Source organism: Crotalus tigris, unplaced genomic scaffold (assembly GCF_016545835.1).
Source record: "Crotalus tigris isolate CLP2741 ecotype Arizona unplaced genomic scaffold, ASM1654583v1 scf7180000018548.2558034, whole genome shotgun sequence".
Classification (NCBI taxonomy): Eukaryota; Metazoa; Chordata; class Lepidosauria; order Squamata; family Viperidae; genus Crotalus; species Crotalus tigris.
In genome coordinates, this window is record NW_024097071.1 from 15445 (window position 1) to 38805 (window position 23361).

The window sequence follows — 23361 nt, forward strand, 5'->3', positions numbered from 1 at the left end:
TTTATTTTAATATAATCAAAATTGGACTAAATAAGCTTATTAACATCAACTACTCAGTTAATTTAGAATGAATTCAAGAAGCTACCTGGGGTCAAGTAGTTTTTCAAACCATAATAGTAGGGATAACTTCATTACATATGGCTGCAGCATAACATGCCACTCCCTTTCAAACACTAATATATAATAAGAACTGTGAGACCTGAAATTATGAACAGATTGATTGTTATATTTCTTCACGACAGATTTATAAAAATTGAGAAGGTGCTCATAAAAGCAAAAGGTGAAATGTTTGATATCAGATTGAAACATCAAGTTAGTTTGACCTGTGCTACTCAAAATTTTTGTTTTATAATATCAGGTTATTCCAGTGGAGAATGATTCCAAGCCAACTGTTGCAAAAGCAAGTATTACAAATGATGCAATCTGAATGTAAAATTATATAGTATTCAATAATGTCAATATATAAACTCAGATTGATTCACGTTGCCCTATACAAGGTGTGTCCAACTCATGGCCTACAGGCCACATGCAGCCCTCAACAACTAGTAATGCAGCCCTATAAGATAATAAAAAAAATTTAAAAAGGAAGTTTGTTATTTATCTAGATCAGGGGTGTCAGACTGCTGGCCTGCAGACTGGATGTGTCATGCCGAAACCGTGCCCACCCCATTGCCGGCAATGGAAAAAAAATTGTGATACATCGCAACATGTCACGTGACGTTGCAAGTTTGACACTCCTGATCTAAATTAACTATATCATATATTTTATATGTGGCCCAAGACAATTCCTCTTCATTCAATGTGGCCCAGGCAAGCCATAATATTGGACAACCATGCCCTAAACCATTTTTTACATATGATGACTTGCAGAAATTTTGGACATCTAGTATCAGTGATACTGTCTACATTTTTTAAAATTCAGTTCTAACTTTCTTATAGCTGCAAATAATAAGTTATATGTTCAACTTTCGGATCTGCTGCCAAAGAAAGAAACATGAATACTTTTTTAGCATATTTTAATTGCTGTCAGACATTATAAGATATATCTCATAAAAAATAACCTGGGCCATATCTTAGTTATTTGTAGATTCATCAGCAATTCTTAGAGCCCATCTTAAATGCCTAGGATAAGCTCTTTGTTGAAAATAAAATGTTTCATATTATTGCCATTTATGTAATAATTTTTTAGTTCTCCAAATTCTTTGTAATACTCAGGTAAAGATATAGATATAAGAAAAAAATAATTGCTTGTTCAAGAAATAACCTGCCTTCTGAATTGAGGGTAAAATGCATATTGTAGCAATGAAAAAAGATTATATACTTCATTCTGGATGTAGCTGATAAATATTAAAGAATGAAAATACTCCTGATTTGTAGAGAGGGGTGGGCAGTATTTCAGTCTCCAGAGCCTTGTTATGTAGCTTATTTTATTTAATAAAAACAGTGATGAAAATTATACTAAACATGTCAACACTTTGGTAACCTTGAAGCATTTTGGCATGCTCACACTGTACAACCTAAACACAACAATGCACTCCTATGCTAACTGCTTGCTTTAATTCATATTAGCAGATGGGTTTTTCAGACCATATCACTTGTTTGACAAAAGATACATTTTAATGGGCAAATGATTGTCATTTGCATAGCAAATACAAATGTGCTTCTTCATTAGGTTTTAATAGGAAGAACTGAGCAAAGGGTAGGCTCATTTGCATCACTGAATGCTACATTTTCACACTGTTTCTGTAGAAATATACAGGTATCAGTGTTAAATGTCCAGGAAAAACAAACACTTTGTTAGATTTACAGACACTATCTGGGTTGACAGTTCAGCAATAGCAATACATTTCATGGTGAAAAATATCCGAGACATTTCAGAGTTTTATTCGTTGCTAATTTCCAAGATGTGGGATGTGGATATTGCATATACATGCACAACTGAACAGGGGAAATATTTATTCAGTATTTCTAATACTTGCAAATGATAAAAGCTGTTGTTTTAACTAATGGGGCTATGAATTTAGGTGAAGAGAAAAGAGAGATTGAGAAGATGCCTGAAGGCCATGGGATAATTTTATTACTAATTTATTCCCTTGGTTTGCTTTTTGAACTGTCATTCCTTGCCTTACAGCTGTAGTTAATGAATGGGGAGACTATTCAAATGAGCCCCAAGCAAAATATTATTCATGAGTTTTCTAGAACGGAAGCTATAAGAAGGGCATCAATAGCATCAGGTTCATTGGTTATGCTTAAGGTTCATAAGTACCTTTGTTGCCCTAGAAAAATAATTGTCTTTAGTTCAACCAGCCTGTTCTACACTCTGAGCAGCTGCCAATGAGCCAGCAATAAAACAAAAGAGAGAGGTGGAGGAGACAAAGGCAATCAGATGAGAAGGCAAGCATTGGTGAGGTTACAGAATAGCCTTTCTTATGCAGATAGCAGTTTGGATTACAGAATATCCAAATGCAAGCAAATTGATATATGCAAGCTTTTTTCAATAGGCTTGCCTTATGCTTATCATATGCTCTTTACCTGGAATGCTGCTATTAAGAAAACAAAAAAGAGGGAAAAGCAGGAATCAAATGAGACACAGAAAGACTAAACAATACCCCTCCTCTTCAGGTTCATTTTCAGGTAAGAAATCAGGTCTAATTTAAAATTGATAAACAGTCAATCCAATATGATGAGATTAAGAATTAAGGATTTTCCCCCTAAGGAATTTGCAAAGAGATACACATCTCATGAATAAATATAGCAATCTAAGGTATTTATTGATTCACATGCCATTTGTTTGAGTGTTTGCCCTAAGGGGCCAAAAAAGAAGCCTATTATTATTGACAATATAAGAGCTATGGTTATATTTGCAGACAAAAAGTACATTTAAATTGTGCCTCATGGTGAGAACATGAGCCAACCAAAGCCAGTAATTCAAAGTTAAGAGTGACATTATGTCAGACCCCATAGTGTCAGCAAAAGTGACAACTGTGCCTTTGCATTTCCAAGCATCCAAAAATTTATATCTCAATATATTGTTGTGGTATTACTTTTCTAAACCCTACTTATTTTTTTTCCTGTTTTTGTTTTTTAAAAGTATTTAAGTTGCAGGGTGAACATCTTTCTTTTATAACTATTGATATATTCAAGATCATTTTCAATGTACTACAAGGTGTATATATATCCAAATAGGAAATGCTGCATATTATTTACCAAAATAAACAGATGCAACATATCCATCATAGCACATTCTGTCAAAAGGAAAAAGGCTACACAACTATGTGGGCCAAAAATCAGCAAATGCAAAGTCTCACAAAAAAACTTAAAAGCAGAGTTTACGAATTACTACAAATTTCATCAGAAAGAGCCTTCCCCTATGAGAGTTAGAAATCTATATTGACTCAAGTTTGTTTTCGAAGTGAGTGAAAGGGGCTAAACAAGGGGCCTCCCACAGAGTGAATGCAATTAAAATAAATGATGAAAAGGCTTGGGATAAATTAAATTGAGAGAATGATAAAAAGGGTATTTTAGAGATTTTTTTTAGAGACTTTTAGAGATTTAGAGATGTTTTTATGAGAATTATAGTGAGAAGTCAGATAATAGAATTGAAACAAATGCTGTAATTGACTGTCTTCTAGAAAATATTAATGAAAAGTAAGTAATAATGTAAAATGTTGAAAATAATAAGATTTCAGGTGTAGACAGTAAAACCAGAGAAATGTTAAAATATGGGGTGGATTGTTTATAGATTGTTGTTTTCCTATAGAAAGAGAAAGATAGGCAAGGTTAATATAAAAACAACAGGAACATTAGTATACCTGGAAAGGTGTTTGGAAGAATTCTGAACAAGAGGAAGTGAGAGATGACAATTGGCCATATTTGGAAAGGACGAGGCTTCTTTATTCTTCATTCTTAATTCTTCCTAATTGATTATATAAATTTATTGCAATTTTATTAAATCAAAGAAACATGATTTTAAAAAATGGGTAGGCTTAAAGCATAGTACCACTTTGCGACATGGAACATTGTTTATAGACAAAAGTGAGGCATAAGTAAGGAAAATTTGAATGCTTAAAAATGATTCAACATTCAGCAGAAAGTAAGTCAAGTGAATCTCTTGCTTATTTAATTTATGAATGAATTGATATACTAATGTCTTGGTGAGCAACAGGAAAACGTGTGGACTATTGTATGCAGATAATGTTGTGACATTGACAGAGATTCCTAATGATGTGCTGCAAATACAGTATTACATTATGTAATGTTGGATCTTAGTCATGGGTTCAAATAAGGATGTTTTACAGATGTACTTTAATTTTGTCTCAAATGTTATTTTCTGATTTCTTTAGATAGATTTTTAGGTACTCACAGATCACAAACCCCTTTCCTGGAGACTTCCTTTTTGGAGCAATAACTGAACTGTATGAGTGCCCCTGGTGAAATTCACTGTCTAGGGCTGTGTTTGAATTGTGTGGATACCCCCGGTGCAACTCCCTGCCTGGAGCAATAACTGATGTGCGGGATGACCCCCATTCCGGGGAATTCCTGTTCGGAGCACTTGTGGAACCCTGAGATGACCCCCTAACAGCCTCAGCAGCAGCAGTCTCATCAGCTTGTGAGACACTACTAGAATCGGGAAACTGTGAACCAGAATGCATATTATGGTCCTCCTCCCCCCCCCCAGAGCAGAGCCAGGAGCAGAAGTGTTGCTATGAAGCCTCCAGCACAGTTGATTGATATGTCATGCCGGATCAAGATGGCTTGAAGAAAACCTGGAACTCAAAAGAGGTAAATTGGGGGCCATTATCTGAAACCAGAACATCTGGAAGGCCATGTGAGGTGAAAATTCCTCTCAACACCTGGATGGTCCTGGCAGCAGTAGTGGAGGAAACAGGAACAACCTCTAGCCACTTGGAATGGCTGTCAATGAGGAGAAGGAAGAATTGCCCCTGAAAGGGCCCAGCGTAATCTATATGTACCCTTTGTGTTTCCTCCCACCTATGTACAGGGGCCTGTGGCATTTCAGGCCTTGACTGTTGGCACACTTGGCACCCATGAACCTGGGCCTTGATGTCTTTATCGAGCCCAGGCCACCAGAGATGGCTGCGTGCAAGCGCTTTCATCCTTACTATTCCTGGATGTCCCTCATGCAGAGAGAGCAAGACTCTAGACCTCAATGAGGCTGGGATGACTGCCCTACTACCCCATAACAGGCACCCTTTGAACATGGAAAGCTCGTGCTTTCTTTGCCAGAAACTTTGAAACTCCGTATTTGTACACGTGTCAGACCATCCTGACAAGACCCATGTCAGCACACGTGTGAGTGTGTGATCAGTGGCAGTTTCTGCAGCCACGCGTCCCTAGCATTGACGGTAGATTCAGGCAACTCCTGAATGGAAAGAATGTTAATAGCAGGAGCAGGATCTGCCTCTATTTGTTTGAGAGGTAATCTGCTGAAGCCGTTTGCATGGCCCATCTCTTTTCCAGGTTTGTGAATGAGTGTATAATCATATGCTGACAGGAAAATTGACCATCTCAGCATACGTGGAGAAATAATGTGTGGTGTCTGTTTGTTGGTTGTAAACAAACCCAGCAGAGGCTTATGGTCTGGCATAAATTCCATAAATCATGGAATTTCTTTATGCCAGGCACTATGGCCAAGGCTCCTCTGTCAATCTGAGCATAGAGTCCTTGAGTAGTAGGCTACAGGGACTTGTGTCACATCAGCCTTCAGGTGGCTAAGTACTATTCTGACCCCATAAGGAGATGCATCGCAGGCGATGCACACAGACAATTGCTCATTGAAATGCGCTAATACAGCATTTGAAGAGAGCAAGGCCTTAACCTCATTAAAACTCCTTTCATGAACTTTACTCCACTGCCATGGAGTCTGCTTGTCTAAGAGCCGGTGTAACGGCTCTGCCACTGCAGCCTTATGTGGGAAAAATGTGTGATAGAAATTTAAGAGCCCCAAGAAAGCCTACAGCTCACTCTTGAACTTGGGACTTGGGGCCTGCTGAATCGCTTGAAGCTTGGATTCATCAGGGTGGATGCCTTGAGCATCAATGCTGAAGCCTAAGAAGTCAGTGGAAGTGACTCCTTTTATAAATTTGTCTTGCTTCAGTTTAAGGCCTGCTTGGTGAAAACAAAGCAAAACAGCCCTTAATCTTTCTGCTATATTTTGAGATGACTCCCCAGCAATGAGAACGTCATCGAAGTAGGGACAGGCCCCAGGAATACCACGAAGTGTGCATTCCATGACACTTTGAAATATGCCTGGAGCTACATTAACCCCAAACTGCAGTCTTTTAACCTTAAAGGGCCCTCTATGTGTTATAATCGTTTGGGCCTCTGCAGTTGCCTCATCAACAGGTAGCTGTTGATAGGCCTGTGCCAAATCAAGTTTTGCAAAAAGGTGCCCCCCTTTGAGGGAGGCCAGAATGTGGCTTACCACAGGCACAGGATATGCATGCTGTTGCAATGCTTTATTCGGTGTGCACTTACAGTCTGCGCGTATGCGGACTTCTCCATTAGCCTTTAAAGGCATTATAACGGGGGTTTCCCATGGACTAGAGTCCACAGGTTCTAAGATGCCCTACTGGAGCAGCTTGTCCAGCTCTGCATCTATCTTGCTTTTGAGGGCAAAAGACACCCTTCCACGCTTGATCCTGATGGGCGTGATAGTTGGGTCTAAACGTAATGCAATGGGAGGCCCCTTGTAGGAGCTAAGCTCTGGGCTAAACACATCAGCAAACTCCTTGCAGACTTCTGCAAGGCCCAACATTTGCAAGCTATGAAGCTCAGTCACTTGGATTCCAAGGGCCTCTAACCAATCGAGTCCAATAAGACTTGTGCATTCACCCCCAACTACCACCACATCTAGGAAGCCCTCAAAATTCTTACGCTGCACTTTGAGCATAGCTTCCCCTTTCACACTGACTTTGGAATTCTGGAAGTCAGTGAGGATTAAATTCAATGGCCTGAGTTTAACTCAAAGGCCACTACTGCTGCAAATCCTTTCGAAGGTGTCAAGTGAAATAATTGATAGAGCGGATCCTGTGTCCAACTCCATCAATAAGGGAACCCCTTGCAACTTCACATCAATGTGAAGTTTTTTCTTAAGGGGCTTGTGTGTCCCTGTCCTCAGAATACTCCTGTGCGATGAGCAAAAACCCACCATGGGGACCCTGGTACCTTTCTGAAGCAATTCTTCCCAAGGTTGGACCTTAACCCTAACCCTAACCCAAACAGATGGAGGCAATGTGGCCTTGCCTGCCACAGGCCCGGCAAATAGCGGAGCGGAATCTGCCGTCAGCTCGCTTGTGGCGTCCTCCGCACCTGAAACATTGAGGAGATGTTGGGGCCTTGTCTGGACACCCCTTCGGCCTTCTTTCTGCTGGCTGGTGAAGTCTGTCCACCTCTTCTTCAGGATCCGCTTCTGAATCTTCTCGAGTGTTCTCTTGATGGATGGTCACGGTGGCTGGAGGGTTCCTGGTGAGCTGCAAAGCCTTCACAGTGCCGCCTGCTGCTTCCTCATCTGCAACCTCTCTTAAGGCATCTTGAAATGATACTTCTTCTTTCGCAAAGATCTTCTGTTGCAGTTCTCTACTTTGTAGGCCATACACAAAAAGATCTCACAGCCTCTCTTCCAGGTCCTTGAACTCACAAGGCCTGGCCGCTTGTCTTAAAGCAGCAATGAAGTCTGCAGCAGATTCACCCAGCCTCTGGTCTCTCTGCTCAAACACGTGCCTCCAAGCGATGACAGACAATTTAGGCTGGAAATGTTCCTTCAGCATCTTCTTCAAGTCAGCGTATGTTACTGACTCCAGAAGTGCAGGGGTCAGCAGATTTTCAGCAATGTCGAATGCTTCTTAGCCAAAGTTGCACAAAAGAGTTGCCGCACAGAAGAGTTGCCGCTTTCAGGCCATCTTCTCTGATTTGATTCACTCTAAAGTAGTTCTCCGCCCTTGCTACGTATGAATTCCATCTCTCTGGGTGGAAGACATCAAAGTCTGTCAAGCGACCAATTTTCAACATCATAAACCTTTACAGCCTTCGCTAATTGCCTCCCTGCAAGCTAATATTTGGGGAAAGGGTCCTTTTGCCGAGCTCACCTCCAGCGATGCTGTACTGGCAGGCTGAGTCGTGAATGCAGGACGCCATCTTCCCAATCTTCAGGACCTTCTTGGTGAGTCCTATTTGTTTCTTTTGCTTGCAGGGATCTCACCTTCGTTGCCAGTTTTATGTATTCGGTTCTTAAGCAATTGATGAAGACACATGATGAACAAGTATCTCTTTATTGACCTCCTTACAACCAAGCAAGCAGCAAAAGGCACGCAGGCCTTTTATAGAGTTCTGAACCCGGACAGTGTCAGCCAATAGGAAGCTGGCTGTTTTCGTGCCTTGCGCATACGCACAAGGCTGGCGACAGCCAGTCTGGTCCCGGGCAGCTTTTGGTCTGCCTGGGACCATTTGCAACATTTCTGAGCCTGCTGAATGCTTCAGCAGGCTCAGGACACAACACCTTCCACTCACTGTTTCTCATTTTTACTGAACTTTGCATAAATGTTGCTTAGCCCAAGGGGAAATAGTAAAACATGTATTTATGGGCAGATCATAATCTTATGGAAAGATTAGAGATATAGGAGTATACTATTTTCTACCACTCAGTAATACAAATAAATGCTAAAGTTAAATAGTTAAATGTCCATCTTTCAAACAGTAAAGGAAGGCCTTGTTTTGAAACACTCAAAGTTGTGCTCTAAATGAGACAAGTGATTTTTAGCTGTTTCTTTTCACATGGTGCAAACTTACAAGAAAAGAACTTTGTACAACATACCCTAAAGATTGGTCCTTCATTATTTTACTTTAAATAGTTAGTAAAGACTTTATCTGTTCCACAGGGCTTTTAGTATTCTGAAATATTAATTCTACTCTCAGAATGTATTGTATCACATCATTATGTGGTGGTGGATGTGGGTGTGTTTCTTCTAATATTTAAACTTCTATTGTTTTTGTTGTGTTTTATTCAAAGTTCCTGGTAGATGGAGCATGTGATTCTTAAATCTAATAAATCCAAGCTAACATATAAACAATATCTAAAGCTAACTGAGAATAATATATTACTTTTGCTGATAACACAGAAAAGTCCACTCAAATTTTGTGGGACTTGATTATCTCTAGCTTAACATGACCAAGTGAGATTTTTGGGAAGCTGTATAAGGTCTATTACCCTAAAGACTAGTCAAGTTGGGGGCTGATACTACTCAAAGTTAGCATCGAAGGTGAGTCATCTGCCACCTGGTATAGATAAGAAGCTCATGGCCATGACTGCACATCAGCCACAATTTCCTCCTGCTGAATTTCAGTTTTAATTTGAAGAGAAGTGAACCAATATGTGGTCATCCAGGAAAGGGTCTGAATGATTTAAAAGCAGGACTTTACAGTGTGTAAGTTTGCTGGTCCTATAGGTACATACATGGAAGCACAACTAGCACAGTAGGTGTGCAGTCATTCTGGTGCCTGATTCTGATCAACATGGTGGGATGTAGGAACAGTATTCCATTACTGGTTCTGCTAGGGATAAGGTTCTTGGTGTGGCTCATGGAAGGGAAAAAAAACACATTTTTCTACCTCTTGTTAAGTGCCCAGCACTGGATTCAATCAGTAAAATGATAATATTGCAAAGTTTTTGGGTTTTTGTTTTTTGCAGGAGCTTTTAAAATCAGGTAGCAAAGTCTGTTTTAATCCCATGTGTTACCAGTGGTATCCTACGCTAGACTAGACTTTTCTTGAAAGCAGGGGATCAAATGGATGATCATGACAACTATAGTACTGATAATAAGATGAAACCTATTAAAAATTAATGTTAACTAATTGGCTTTGTGTTATTGTTAATTTAACAATTAACATCATTCTCATCTGCTTCTCTAGAAAAAAGATCAAACAAATCATTAAAGTTTATGATAATTAATCTGATTATTTCTAGATGGAATAAAAATATGATGGCCATCATGAGGTACAGTAAACCTCTCTACATAATAATATCCGAAATTCAGAAAATTGTGACTTCAGCATTTAGAGTCATTGCACTGTCAGTGACCACAGATAGTACAGAAAACATAGATTCAATTGTTACTTAAATTATCTTGCATAGATTATTTTAAGCAATAACATTACAGTTTGATTATCAATTTATCTGCTTAGCATCAAAATGTTCTCATCTTTTACAAATTGTATTATAATTATAATTCCCACATATCTTGGTACTCTCTGAGCTTGATTGTTTTACCCAACTAGGTAATATCTTCAGTGCAAGAAGAGAGTGGGGTTTGATTTGTTTATATGCAGTGGCTTGCCTTGTCATTGTTTCTGCAAGTGTTGTTTTCTTCTTGGTAGTTCACTGATTACACTGTTGTTTACTGTTTGATTGTTTGAGTCAATTCCTTGATGAGGCCTTTGTTTACTGCTTGGTTGTTGGTCTGCTATTAATACTGGTGTTAATCTCTGCTTAAACTGGTCTACAAGGAGAAATCCTCAGAAATGAAAGTAGTTAATTTTTACCAGAATTGGGTCACTAATGAAGAAAATTTAAGTCCTGAGTATTAACTGGCTCCACTTTCCAAGATTCAGCTTCAGGTCAAAATTGCACCAAAATAAATCAAAATTACGAGTGGGAGTGCAATTTTGCTCCATAACCTTTCTGCAAAATGTGATATAGCAATGAGAATGGTGCCAATCATTATAAATTTATCTTTTTATTGATACCAATAACATAACTTTCCATTCATTTATTGGTTTTTCATGTAACTTTTTCATGCATTTTGCTCTAACATCAGATATCACTCTGCCAGAGATTCCATTGTTGTAATTTGGAGCCTAATAGCTCTGCTTTACCCTTGGGTAATTCCAAATCACCGATCAAGTCATTTAGTTCGCTCTATGAAATTAGATATAGTTCAAGAGGAGCATACAATGGGCTAAAGTTTGGGTCCACTGACATCGACAGCCCCGGATCAGCTGCATCCTGCTCATCGTCTTTCTCATCACCTGAGTCTAGAGACTAGGATTCTGGTGGATCTGGAATTGGCAAGTCCTCACCATGGGATACAGGACTCAGTGTGTGGAATGTTTGGATTCTTGAGATCCCTTTTGCAATTGGGGGAACTATGAAAAAATAGCAGCTGCTACTATGATTGGGACTGTGAAAGTCATGGACATTTTCTTCTAGTTTAGCCAATGACATAGATAAGTTGCACATATAATACAACAATAATGAGGGGCCCAACTCTTGTCCTGGTCCCCTATTTTGCATCCAAAATATAGGTGGTACGCCTTTTTTACCACTGCCATCATACTACACTTTTGAGATGCAAATGTAACCTTGCCACAAATGTAACAGAAGTTGCCTGCATTGTTTACAAAGTTTTGAGGCATCTTGACTTCTGAGGGAAAATATCACCAATTGTTCTTTGGAAATGTTAGGCAGTCATACTTTCACAAGCTACCAGATGAACTATATGATGTGTAGATCTGACCAAGACAAATGTAACTTGCAATAAAAGAACAATAAATTACAGTTAGGCAATAATTTTTAGTCACAAAGTGAACATAAATTTATACACTTGCACGTGGTACTATTTTCATTGTTCTACTGTTAAGGTGACCAACCATCCTCCTTTAGAGAGGACAGTCCTCCTTTTGTGAGTTCTGTCCTCCCTACATGTCCTCCTTTTTGATATTTGAAGACTAATCCGCAGGGCTTTTTTTTCCTCATAGAATGCTTAGAATGGTGTTCTGGCACCTTTTTTTGATGGTTTTTTTTCAACTTTTGCATGAGCTGTGCTACTCCCTCTATTGGCTTTCAAAAGCCAATAGGAATTGCTGCTGAGTGTGCCAAAACACCGGGACGGCAAAATTTGCACATGTAAGTTGTCTGCAGCAAAGGCGAATTGGCAGGAACTTTACATCCCTCCCTGCTACCCAATTACACCATCTCCTAGTTAGTCCCAAAGATACCTGAGGACACTGGAGCAGCGATGCCACAGTAACTTTCTCTTGATCTTCAGCCCTGCTAGGGCAATACTGGCTGTGGGCGCAAGAGGCAGGGGCAGTGGGAGTGCTGCAGGCAGGGGTATGAGGGGTGGCGGTGGCCGGCTGCCCCCCGTGCTGTGGGAGCTGCGGGGCCTGCTCTACACAGGGCTGTGCAGGGTGGGCGGTGTCTGGCTGGGTGGCTGCAGGTGGGGTGTGTCGACAGTGGGCTGCCCCCCAGGGCCAGAGCCGGTGCAGCTGGTGCTTTGGGAGCCATGTGGCCCACTCTACACTGCGGGGCAACAGTGCTGGCACGGCAGCAGTGCCGGCGGGGTGGCTGCAGGTGGGGGCGCAGCATGTAAGCATAATTACAATATAAAATGTTATTGTTACAAATGTTTTTTATTATGCATTTATCATATTATAGTGTATTCTGTATTATTGTTGCAATGAATAAAATGTTTTATTTATGATATTTTTTTCTTCAATTTATTTGTGTCCTTTTCATTGTAAAAAAGTTGGTCACCTTACTACTGTACTTTGTCGAGAAGTTATGAGGCATCTTGATCATTAGACATCTCCCTCCCTTGTAGCCAAATATACTCACCTGTTTATAAATCTTTATTGTGAAATCTTGAAAGCACCTTTATCACCTGTTTTCTAATTCATCTAATCAAAATACGTAAGAATTAACACATTTTATCTCGGAGGTCGATAATTTCCCAAAATTTGTAGACCATTGTTATCTGGATGTTGATTGCTGCTGAGGTGTTTTGTTATAAATTTTTGAGCTATGTTACACATTTGCTTTAAATTTTGCTTAAATTGCTTATTAATTTTTGTCAGACACACTTGTTAAAGTCCTCTCTTAAAAATGTTGTGGACTTCTCTCTTTTCAATTTAAGTTCTTACTTATCTAATCAAACACTTGATTGAGTCATGAGTCAAGACAATGATTTATCTAAGATGCCTCACTTTCAATACCTCCACTGTTGATTTGTTCCTTTTTTTGTTGTGGAGAAATACTAAGATTCACACATTTATGATTCTTTGAGATAGTCTGTAATTCTTTTGCCTTTACATAAGGTTTCTTTTGTTTGGTCTTCCAAAGCAGGAGTTCGGCTAAGTTAGAAAAATGAAATCTGCCAAATAACTTGGGAGAGTGACAGACTTAGCATGCTATCTACTCCAGTGGCTGATTTAACTGATTTGTTTATGTGTGAAAAACTGAGAGTGATGATCTGGATGACTGAGAATCTCCATAGACACTTATACAAACCTATTCAGTATCTCACAATTAACATTTCAAAAATGTAATATGAAAAGTAATGTTTTAAATGGCAAAGTTCCTATATAACTTCATGAACTTCAAATTGTAGAAGTACATTTCAATGTAATAAAAATATAATTGGATGAACAGGAAAGAAAGATCAAAATATTTCCCCATGTTAACTGCGAAAGATTGAATTTGCAATGTCCATGATTCTCAAACAGTAATCATTTTGCAATTTTAAACTGTGATACTTGCCATATTCAAACTATACAAAAATCATATGGGGATCTGTTTGTCATGCCACTGCTGGGTTGGAATTTATGTTTCCTACATCCATAGAAACATAATATACACTGGACCCCATTAATTAAACATGGTAAAAAAAAATCTAGCCCTGTTTTCCAGTAGCAACAATAATGTGATTATCATTTTCAGACCAGCAAGTTTTTGCTGAGTCAATACTCATAAATTATTCTGCATCACCTGGAGGGAAGTATCAATTGGGAGTGCCAAGCTGAAGATAGCATCAAGTTAAGAGAAATGGCTAACAAAGCAGAGAAAAACATCACAATTCAAAGTGAATTTTCCGGACTGAATAATGAACCAAATCCAACAGAATGGTATTGAAATATGACAAGCATAAGATTAAGCATCTAAGTAGGCAAACATTAAATATTTAAGTTCTGAATGGAATGACCTAGCATTGGAGATACATGTCAGAAGAATCCAGGAATATAAGTAGATTACCAGTTGAATATGAACCACCATTATGATGAACTGTGAAGAAACAAACAAGCAAAAGCAAGCAAGCAATGCAATGCAGTCAGGATTAAGAAAAGTCAAACTTTCATTCTATTCTTGATTGGTAAGACAACCTCTAGAATATTGCATTTTGGAGCTCAGTTTTAGGAAGGGCCTTAATAAATTAGACCAGGAGAACAGCCAATATGATAAAGAGCCTGGAGAATAAATGACTATGTGTTGGGAACTCCCATCCAGGCAAGAGAATGGGTCAAATGGTGAACTAGCTTTGATTTTGTGCCCAAGGATTTGAAATAAAAAGAAAACAGATTCAGGATTTATATCTGTAAAAATTCCATGATGATAAGAATTGTTAACCAGAGGAATAGTCTATCTGAAGCACAGATAGATCTTCCTTCTCTAAGAGAATTTCAGGCTAGGAATGAATGACTGCCTATCAGGAATGATTTAAGGGAAGGAAATGAAACTAGATGACCTATAGATCCCTTCCAATGCATACATACTATAATTTTTAAAACAGACAATATGGATGGACATTGGAGATTAATTCCTGATACAGTCCTACATGCAGTATGACTTACAGTCATATTCACTTTCCTATACAGTGAATATGAAAATGAATAGAAATAGCACAATCTCCAAACAGTGTCCAATACATATGTTTCCTGTCCTGAAGATCTTGTTGCAACAAGATGCTTTTTCTTCTCTGGCTACAACAGGACAAACAGTGAATTACTCCCTTCTAAAAGCATGCTATTCTTCAATTTATATCAAAATGCATTGACAGTATAGCTATGGAGGTCATTTGTCTTTATCTTTGCAGTACCTGACAAGAAGCATGATTACAGCTGTGAGGGTACCAAAATAAAAAATAATAAGAAAAATCCTGTCCAAGAGCCTTATTATTTATCACTTTCTGAAATGGTGACCAGCTCTCACCAGGAAATATAATTATTTTTGCTACCAATTTAAAAAAAATATTATTTTGTTCCCCAGACAATATAAGTATCTCTTCCAGGCTTCCTGTGTTGATCAGTGTCCATCTGTATTTGGTATATAGAGGTCATTACACATCCTCAGCGAGAAAATAAAGACCTATGTATAATCATAATTTGTACTTAACAGACACATCTTAAAAATACAATCAAAATACTGAGAAATTATTAGTGAAGTCTAATTATGATATCTAAGAAATCGTAAGGCTACCACATCACATGTACTCATACAGAAAGAGACATGACTAAGATAACAAGTCTTAGTTTCTAGGATACATGAATATGATTTTATTTTCAAACTATTCTACAGCTTCATTTCATATAGATTAATATAACTTAAATATTTTACTTAGTGATTTGTTCATAATTATTAAACAAAATGTGGTTCTTCTTTAAAGTTTTCTTTTTTTATTATGTTCTGGTTTTTACTCTGACATAAGGAAATTTGGGATCCACAATGGTGTCATACAAAGAGGGATCTTTGTAAAACCTCCAGTGTTTTTTGTAATTATTTATCCAGAGATGCTAGGGACACAGAAACAAGATTCTAAGTTTTATTGTTTACCGAGGCATCAGATTTGAAGATTAGTAATTAGAGATTCCAAAACACTTATTTGATAAGCTAGTTTTATTACAGGTACTAGAAAAGTCATGGTCACAGGAGAATGCCAATTATATTTCTAAATATAAGAACTCCATGGTTCAAATCTTACATTTTTTTCAGCCATCTCTAATCTGAGTTTTTGCTGAGAAAATTGTAGTTTTCTTCTGTAGAATGATTTATAGGAAGCAGATTATCTGGATTTTGTTCAGTCTGGGTTCAAGTCCATGCATGAAAATATTTTCTCTAGTGGATTATATTAACCTTTGCAGGGGAACTAGTCCTTGATATCATAAGCCATAGTAACCTGGTCAATTTCCTGAGAGGGTTGAAAGTACTACTTCCAATGATTGGTAGAGGAACAGAGGTCTGCTGGTGGCCATTCTCTTGTGGGGCAAAAGTCCAGTCATCTCACTCTTCCTTATTAATAGCAAAACTGCTGGGAGATACTCTTCATCAGTTTGTTAGCAATATAATGATGATACCCAGTTGTGTATTCCCATCCTGTTATGGAAAAGTCATAGAGGTCTTGACTCAGCTTCTGGAGACTGTAGAAATCAAGATAGGTTGAAACAGGCTGACATAGAATGCCAAAAGCACTTGGTTATTTGGACCAATTTTAATTCTGGGTAACTGCCATTAATCTGGTGGCTACTGCATGGTTGCCAGTCTTTACTCAGTGCCAGCTGCTCTGCCATTTATGGCCCTACCTGGCAATGGTAATACATGCTATATTACAGAACTGGAATGTGCTTTACATCAGATTTACTATGAAGACTATTTGAAAACTATAGTAAGGGGAGGATGCAGTGGCCCACAAACTGGCAGATCAGAACTGTTGCATCCACATAATACTAATCTATAGGCACCATATTGATTTCTAGTAGTTTTCTGTGTACAATTCAATATACTGATTTTAATCTTTAAAGGCTTACATGATTTGGCTGTCAGGTATCTTGAAGACCACCTTCCTCACATGGAACTAACTTATCCTGCACAGTCATTCTAAGTAAATATGCTGACATTTCCCCAGATACATAAAGACAGAGAAGGAAGGGTTTTATATTGGTGGAAGAGTTTCTCAGTAGAGGTTCAACATGGATATCTTTCAGAAAGACTCTGAAGATGTAGTATATAAAAGCAGTTTATCTATAAATATTCACATATGAATGCATCCAGAGATAAAGGGCAAAATTATTCCCATTCTTTAAAAATAATTGCATCATCTCACAAAGATATCTTTTAAATTCAAAACTCTTAATTTCTTCCAAAATCTAATGTACTTGCAAAATCCATATTTTTTAGCTTATGAAAAAGAAACTCAGAGGTGAACTCTGTTGGCTGGTGTCTGCTTCTACCAGAAAGTAACAAGAAAAGCATTTTAACAATGCATCTGCAGGAGATTCAGCTATCCATCTATGAGGCTAATTAGGAATTGTAGATAGCAATGTTTAGTTGTTCTTGCTCAACTAGAAACTTAACAGGAATTTAATTCTTCTAGGAATTGCACAACTTTCTGGTTTGCTAGAACAAACTTCCTATCCTCTTCAGTTGATTAAGGGTCAAGACTTTTTCTAAAAGTAAATGAGAAAGACTCACAAATATTCTAAATGTCAATTTGTGTTTTAATATATTAATACTCATGCAAGAAAAAGTACATCACCCATATAAATTGTGTTACGAAATATTTTTCTGTATCATCAGAAAGGCTCATTTTTTTGAAAATTGAGTATGATACTTATGGAGGAAAAAGAGGAAGTCAAGACTCATAAGTTAGGAGGAAAATTTCCCAGAGGTACAGGAAGTATTTGGAAGGTACTATTAAGAATAATATGTTTGTTCTATAAAACATATTCTTAGCTCATTCCTTATAAATGGAAACAGTAATAGGAAGCTATATATATGTGTGTGTGTATATATATGTGTTCATATGTGTGTGTGTGTGTGTGTGTTCATATATACATACACACACACAAATATATATATATATATATATATATATATATATATATATATATATATATATACAATTAAAAAGGTTAAAAATGTGAACCCTAGGGATATTCATAATAAAATATAAAAATGAACACTAGGGTAATAAAAACTAAAGAAGTTTTTAATGGGTTAAAACTATAAAAGTTTTAAAAAGCGCCAAGCTTTCGCCGTCACCTGCCGGCATCCTCAATACGTGTGGTGCCTCAAGCCACCACACGTATTGCCCTCCCCTATATCCATAACGTATCGGAAGCCACAGCTAGGATCCTGGCACCACACAAAATACAGGTGGCCCATAGACCCAACCAAACACTGCGAGCGGCCATAATGCGCCCTAAGGACCCGCTCCCCAGCAACGAAAGATCAGCAGCCGTCTATAGGATTGACTGTACGGACTGCCAATGTAATTATACTGGGGAGACTGCTAAACGCATTAAGACCAGGGTCCATGAGCACGAATTAGCAGTGAGAAGGAGAGACTGTCACTCCCAAATATGGGCCCATATGGTGGATCTAGGCCATAAGTTTAACTTTAGTGACGTCAGTGTATTGGCAAATGATAACACCAAAGGGGCCGCCTTCTTAGAGAAGCATGGCTCTCAGACAGTAAGTCTATTAATAGGCACATTGACCTATGCCCATCCTATTTAGCCTTAAGATCATGGAGTGCCAATAATCGGCGGCAACACCCCCGACGGTTTGATAACAATCTGTGTAGCACCCGCACCGCCCAACGAACCAGGTGCAATTCGAAAGAAAGGAAGCAAACGCGAGGCACCTTGACCATCCCCGCGGGACTGCCGCAATCCCAGAAGATCAGGGGAGGGACATGAACCAAGGTCCGGACCCCCGGCTACAAAGAGGAGATGAGGGAAGATACGGCAGGTGGAAATGCGGAGGAATCACCAAACGCAATGGCCTGCCCACACACCAAAAGAAACATCGCAGCTGGTCGGGAAAGGAGGAGAAAACCTCCCCATGTAGCTGGAATGATCAGCTCCTATGAGGACAAACCACGGGAGGTGGTTGATGATGAACCCCTACATACCGTTGGAGAGGAGGAAGGAAAGTCGGAGAGCAGCAGGGGGCGAGAGATCGAGCTGTCATACCCCCTACCTGACGATCCTGAGGACTCCCATAGAACATACGCGAGCGCTTCCAACAAGGTAAAAAAGGGGAGAACTAAGGAAGAACACGGTAACCAGGAGGGACGCGCCCCGATGACTATGCACACCCCCCCAGGATTGAGCACTCGGAGTAAGACACGTGCGAGACAGCTGGGCATGACAACGAACAAGAGACGACCCCTCCACCATGCGGAATACCCCCCCACGCTATACCAGACTCGTAACAATTTACTGGATTACCAGGATGATAAACATATTAAAACCGAAAGCATTGAGACCGGAAATATATGGGACTCTAAAAGTAGCAACCGGACAGAACGGGGCGGAGAAAGGAACTTGGAACGTCCACCACCACCCAAGCCGGAGGGGAGATCGGAACATGAAAGCAACCGAAATAACTGGAATTGCCATTCAGCTAATCTGAGGTTGGGAGAACTGGAGACGGACGAGGATAAAAATACAACTACGAAGAGAAAAAAAGCGCAGGCCAACTACACACGGCTGAACCAATCAGGCCCCATAACAAGATCAAGGAGCCGAGTGCAAACCTCGGCACGCCTATAAAAAGACCTTCTCATTCTCTGGCACGCCAGCCCTGAGGATGCCGGCAGGTGACGGCGAAAGCTTGGCGCTTTTTAAAACTTTTATAGTTTTAACCCATTAAAAACTTCTTTAGTTTTTATTACCCTAGTGTTCATTTTTATATTTTATTATGAATATCCCTAGGGTTCACATGTTTAACCTTTTTAATCGTGAATATATATATATATATATATATATATATATATATATATATATATATGGTACGAATAAAATACGAACACCAGGAGAATATAAATATAAAAATATACTTTACTAAAAGCTGCCAAGGTTTCGTTTGGAAACTCCAAACATCATCAGGGCTAAGGACCCATTAAACAATAATGACTTAAATGGGTTTTGCCAGCATCTGCAAAACCCATTTAAGTCATCATTGTTTACTGGCTCCTTAGCCCTGATGATGTTTGGAGTTTCCAAACGAAAGCTTGGCAACTTTTAGTAAAGTATATTTTTATATTTATATTCTCCTGGTGTTCGTATTTTATTCGTACCATAGACATGCCCAGGAGTCGTATTTTTATGCAAATACGAACACCAGGAGAGTATAAATATAAAAATATACTTTACTAAAAGCTGCCAAGCTTTCGTTTGGAAACTCCAAACATCATCAGGGCTAAGGAGCCAGTAAACAATGATGACTTAAATGGTTTTTGCCGGCATCTGCACCCGGCTCATGGACCGCGTCACCGGTCCCGGCCGGTTAATTAGTGTTCCAGATGTTTCTTTATTACTCTCCTTGCACTTCCTTCTATGGTTCTTCCGGATCATTCCTTCCACTATCTCATTACTGACATTCATCTCCTCCACCATCCCTTTATCCTTATTTCCTTCCATAGTACTGACCCTTATCCCCTTTTTGTTTTCATTTTCCACCCTGGGGGCATCCGTTTCTCCTCTATCAGTGTTACAAGCTTCCCTGGGCTCACAAACGCTCCCCCCCCCCAAACACGCTGTTCTTTTTTTTTTTTAATTGAAAATTTTTAAAAGTTTTTACAAATAACAACAAAAAGACAACAACAAACAAGAAAAACAAAACAAAACAACCCTCACCCAACCCCTCCCAAACCACCCCCTCCATCCCCCCCCGAGCTTCCCAGAGCTGAATATAGGCTTAATTAAAATTTTAAGAAACCTAAACAAATTTTTACAACTTATAAAATAGTTAATAATAAAATATATATGACATAAACGTTAAGGAAAAAAAAATACTTAAAAAGAGAAAAAAAGAAAAAAGAAAGAAAGAGAAAAAGAAATAGGAAAAGGAAAAAAAAAGAGAAAACAATCTATAAAATATCAAAAATTATATACAAGTTACAAAAAGGCTAAATAATATTTTTTATATCCAATTTATGTTGTATAAAATTTATCCATTTTTCCCATATAGCAAGAAATTTCTCTTGCGATTGCCCCTTTAAAAAAGCCGAAATCTTTGCCATTTCTGCCAGATAAGAAACTTTAAAAAACCACTCTTGCAAGGTAGGCAAAGATTCCTTCTTCCAATATTGCCCTACTAACAGCCTTGCGGCTGTAATCAAATTTAACATTAATATTACCTCCTTAGCATCACCATCAGTAACAATACCTAACAAAAATAATTGCGGAGTAAATTTTACTCTCCTTCTAAAAATTCTTTGAATATTCCAGCATATCTTAATCCAAAAAGCTTTTATATTTTTACACGACCACCAGATATGATAATAAGTGGCGTCCAAACAGCCACATCTCCAACACTTAGGCTGTAAGCCAGGGTACATAAGAGACATTTTTTGTGGATCAAGGTGCCATCTATAAAACATCTTATAAAAATTCTCCCTTAAGTTCTAGGCTTGTGTAAATTTAACATTTCTCACCCAGATAATTTCCCAGGTATCCAGTGGGATTGGCTCACCAAAATTTTGTGCCCATTTAATCATACAGTCTTTAATTAATTCAGATTCTGAATCCAATTCCACTAGAACCCCATAAACCCTCTTAATGTGAGTTTGTTTTTGATCCTTTACTTATTTAAAAAGATTTTCATCTTCTCTAAGCCAGCCCACATTACAATCCATCTTCCATCTGTCCACTATTTGTCTGTATTGAAACCATGAATAGGTAATATTTTCATGTGCTAAGTCTTCCAAAGATTTTAACTGCCAGCTCTGACCATCCCATTTAAATAATTGTGTATAAGAAACCCTATCCATTTTAACTCCTCTCTTTATCCCCTCTATCGCATGCCAAGGTATGGCCCATAAGGGTATTTTAAAATCACTCTTATAATACTTCCTCCAAATCCTAAGTAAAGAAATCCTTATAATATGTGATTTAAAAGCTCGATCCACTTTTTTATTAAAAATTAAGTAGGCATGCCATCCAAAAAGTAAATCCCAACCCTCCAGATGGAGTATGTCTACATTTGTTAAATTTACCCAATCACTAATCAATGTTAAAACCACAGTATCATAGTATAATGGTTCGTGGTTGTGCCTCCTCTTCATGGAGGATGTCAGTTTGCTTCATGTATGGACTGGAGGGGTTTAAAGTGGCTAATGATGCAGCTGTGGTCTGGCTTCTGGTTTGTGGTCGTGCCTCGTCATCGGTGTGGCTTTGGGTTTGTTTTTTGCGTGGATGTGTGGTGGTGACATCCTGTGTGGTTTTTGTGAGTGTGGGTCTGGTATCATTTGTTGTGCTAGGGAGTCATTTGTCAATAAGGGCGAGTTTCCAAATGGCTGGTAGGCGGGAGGTATCATCTCGCTTGTTCGTGCTGTGTGGGCGTTTTTCTATCTCGATGGCTTCTCTGATTATTCTGTTATTAAAATGTTCACTTTTGGCAATGGTTCAGGAGGCACAACCACGAACGCGAAGCCAAAAAATAGCAAGGCAGCCCAAAATCTTAAACCCCTCTGCAACTCAGACTAACCTGAGCACAACCAAACAGAACACTCCCCCAGCCAATCAGAGCACAGCCAAGCCCCTAACCATTCAGAACACACCTCCACCCAATCAGAACACAGCCAAGCTCCCACCCAATCAGTTCATACCCCCACTGGCAGTTAAAAGGAAGAAACAGCTAAGACCACACATTGCTGCTCAAAGCACGAAGCTGAAAACACCAGCCTGAAGATGAAGAATGGGACTTCGTCGAAACATCGCCAAGACACTTCCAATTTTACGTGGGAGAAAACCCAAACAACCAAAGACCTACATACAAATACCCGTGAAAACCTCAGAAAACAAATATATATATATATATATATATATATATGTGTGTGTGTGTGTGTGTGTGTGTGTGTGTGTGTGTGTGTGTGTGTGTATGTATATATATATATATATATATATATATGTGTGTGTGTGTGTGTGTGTGTGTGTGTGTAGGTCTTTGGTTGTTCGGGTTTTCTCCCACTTAAAATTGGTGACGTTTCGACGAAGTCCCATTCGTCATCTTCCGGCTGGTGTTTTCAGCTTCGTGCTTTGAGCAGCAATGTGTGGTCTTAGCTGTTTCTTCCTTTTAACTGCCAGTGGGGGTATGAACTGATTGGGTGGGAGCTTGGCTGTGTTCTGATTGGGTGGAGGTGTGTTCTGAATGGTTAGGGGCTTGGCTGTGCTCTGATTGGCTGGGGGAGTGTTCTGTTTGGTTGTGCTCAGGTTAGTCTGAGTTGCAGAGGGGTTTGAGATTTTGGGCTGCCTTGCTAATTTTTGGCTTCGCGTTCGTGGTCGTGCTTCCTCTTCATGGAGGGTGTCAGTTTGCTTCATGTATGGATTGGAGGGGTTTAAAGTGGCTAATGATGCAGCTGTGGTCTGGCTTCTGGTTTGTGGTCGTGCCTCGTCATCGGTGTGGCTTTGGGTTTGTTTTTTGCGTGGATGTGTGGTGGTGACATCCTGTGTGGTTTTTGTGAGTGTGGGTCTGGTATCATTTTTTGTGTTAGGGAGTCGTTTGTCAATAAGGGCGGGTTTCCAAATGGCTGGTAGGCGGGAGGTATCATCTCGCTTGTTCATGCTGTG